This window comes from Desmodus rotundus, chromosome 5, assembly GCF_022682495.2.
Source record: "Desmodus rotundus isolate HL8 chromosome 5, HLdesRot8A.1, whole genome shotgun sequence".
In the NCBI taxonomy this organism is placed as follows: Eukaryota; Metazoa; Chordata; class Mammalia; order Chiroptera; family Phyllostomidae; genus Desmodus; species Desmodus rotundus.
Window position 1 is genome coordinate 95,901,525 of NC_071391.1, and position 3,581 is coordinate 95,905,105.

Sequence of the window (3,581 nt, forward strand, 5' to 3'; positions counted from 1 at the left end):
AACAACCCAAAACCTATGGGACACAGCAAAGGCAGTCCTGAGAGGGAAGTTCATAGCAATACAGGCCTACCTTAAAAAGATACAAATATTTCAAACAAACACCTAACACTACGCCTACAAGAACTGGAGGAACAACAACAAAGACATTCCGGAGCAAGCAGAAGGAAGGAAATAACCAAGATCAGAGCAGAATAGAGACTAACAGTACAATTGTAAGGATCAATGAATCCAGGAGCTGGATCTTTGAAAAGATAAAAAATATCGACAAGCCTTTAAGTAGGCTCATCAAGAAAAGAAGAGAGAGGATCCAAATAAACACAATTAGAAATGAAAGAGGAGAGATTACAACTGATACCACAGAAATACAAAGGATTGTAAGAAATTACTACAAAGAACTGTATGCCAAGAAATTTGAAAACCTAGATGAAATGGACACATTTGTAGAAAAATATAATCTTCCAAAACTGAATGAAGAAGAAGCAGAAAACCTGAACAGACCAATAACAGCAAACAAAATTGAAGCAGTCATTAAAAAACTCCCACCACACAAAAGCCCTGGACCAGATGATTTCACAGGAGAATTCTACAAAGCATTTAAGGAAGAGCTAACCCCTATCCTTCACAGACTATTCCAAAAAATCCAAACTGATTGAAGACTCCCAAGCTCTTTTTATGAAGCCAGCATCATCCTAATCCCAAAACCAGATAAAGACACAGCAAAGAAAGAAAACTTCAGGCCAATATTGCTGATCAACATAGACGCTAAAATTCTAAACAAAATATTGGCAAACCGCATCCAGCAATACATTAAAAAAATCATACACCATGACTAAGTGGGATTCATCCCAGGGATGCAAGGATGGTACAGTATTCGCAAATCAATAAACATAATACATCACATCAACAACAGCAAAGACAAAACTCACATGAATATATCAATAGATGCGGAAAAAGCATTTGATAAGATACAGCACCCATTTTTGATAAAAACACTCAGCAAAGTGGGAATAGAGGGAGCATTCCTCAACATCATAAAGGCCATATATGAGGGACATACAGCCAACATCATACTCAATGGGCAAAAACTTACAGCTTTCCCACTAAGATCAGGAACAAGACATGATGCCCTCTCTCACCACTCCTATTCAACATAGCATTGGAAGTCCTAGCCACAGCAATCAGACAAGAAAAAGCAATAAAAGGCATCCAAATTGGAAGGGAGGAAAAGAAACTGTCACTGTTTGCAGATGACATGATAGTGTACTTGGAAAATCCTATAGCCTCAACCAAAAAACTACTCAACCTAATAAGTGAATTTGGCAAAACAGCTGGATACAAAATCAGTACTGAGAAATCAAAGGCATTCCTATACACTAACAACGAAAGTGCAGAAACAGAAATCAGGAAAAAAAAAAAACATTTGATATAGCAACAAGAAAAATCAAGTACCTAGGAATCAACCTAGCCAAGGAGGTAAAAGACCTGTACTCAGAAAACTACACAACACTGAAGAAAGAAATTAAGGAAGACACAAACAAATGGAAGCATGTACCATGCTCATGGATTGGAAGAATTAACATCATCAAAATGGCCCTACTTCCCAAAGTGATTTATAGATTAAATGCAATCCCTATTAGAGTACCCATGACACATTTCACAGATATAGAATACACACTTCTGAAATTCATATGGAATCATAAACTCCCCCGAATACCTGCAGCAATTTTGAGAGAGAAGAACAAAGCAGGAGGGATCACAATACCTGATATCAAAGTTTATTATAAGGCCACTGTAATCAAAACAGCCTGGTACTGGCCTTAAATCAGGCACATAGACCAATGGAACAGAACAGAGAGCCCAGAAATAAAACCAAGTCCTTACAGTCAATTAATATTTGACAAAGGAGGCAGGAGCATAAAGTGGAACAAAAATAGCCTCTTCAACAGATGGTGTTTGGAGATCTGGACAGCTATATGCAAAAAAATGAAACTCGATCACCAACTTATGCCATACACAAAAATAAATTGAAGGTGCATGAAAGACTTAAATGTAAGTCGTAACACCATAAAAGTCCCAGAGGAAAACATTGGCAGGAAAAGCTCAGACATTCCACACAGCAACATCCTCACAGACATGTCCCCTAAAGCAAGGGACATAAAGGAAAGAATAAAGAAATGGGACCTCATCAAAATAAAAAGCTTCTGCATGGCTAAAGAAAATAGCGCCAAATTACAAAGAGAACCAACAGTATGGCAAAACATATTTGCTAATGATACCTCAGACAAGGGCCTGATCTCCAAAATATAAAGAACTCACACGACTCCACTCCAGGAAGACAAACAACCCAATTAAAAAATGGGCAAAGGACTTGAACAGACACTTCTCCAAGGAAGACATACAGAGGGCCCAGAGACATATGAAAAGACACTGGGCATCACCAGCAATCAGAGTGATGCAAATTAAAAGCACAATGAGTTACCATTTCACACCAGTCAGAGTGGCCAACATAAACAAATCCACAAACAAATGTTGGAGAGGATGCGAAGAACAGGGAACCCTAGTGCACTGTTGGTGGGAATGCAGACTGGTGAGGCCACTGTGGAAAACAATATGGAATTTCCTCAGAAAACTAAAAATGGAACTGCCCTTTGACCCAGCAATTCCGCTGCTGGGATTATATCCTAAGAACCCTGAAACACCCATCCAAAAGAACCTGTACACCCCAATGTTCATAGCAGCACAATTGACAATAGCCAAGTACTGGAAGCAACCTAAGTGCCCATCAGCAAACGAGTGGATCCAAAAACTATGGTATATTTACACAATGGAATTCTACGCAGCATAGATAAAGAAGGAGCTTATACCCTTTGCAACAGCATGGATAGAACTGGGGAGCATTATGTTAAGTGAAATATGCCAGATGGTGAGGGACAAATACCATATGATCTCACTTTTAACTGGAACATAACCAACAAAAGAAAAAAGCAAAATATAACCAGAGACATTGAAGTTAAGCACAATCTAGTAGTGGCCAGGGGGGAGTAGGGTGGGGACAGTGTGAAGAGGCGATTGCAGGAACTATTATAAAGGAAACATGGACAACATTGGGGGGGAGGTTGGAGGTGGGGGAGGGAGGCGGGTTCAGCTGGGGTGGGGTGGAGGGATCGGGAGAAAAGGCATACAACTCTAATTGAATAAAAATAAAAAATTTATAAAAGTGTTATGTTATTTTTCTTTAAAATACCAGCAGAAGTAGGTACATTTAATGTGGATATTAAAGGTTGATTAAACCAAATTTTTGTTTGCTTATTTTTTATTGTGGTAATAACACTTCATATAAGACCTACCCTTTATTTTTTTTATTTAAGCATATAATACTATATTGCCAACTATAGGTACTATGTTGTACAATAGATCTCTGGAACTTATTTATTTAGCATAACTTAAACTTTATAACCATTTAATAAGAACTCCCTATGTCTCCCTCCCCCTGATCCCTGGCATCCACCATTTTCTTCTGTGCTTCTACACTGCAGCACTGTTCACAGTAGCCACGGTTTGGAAACAACCTATGTCCATAA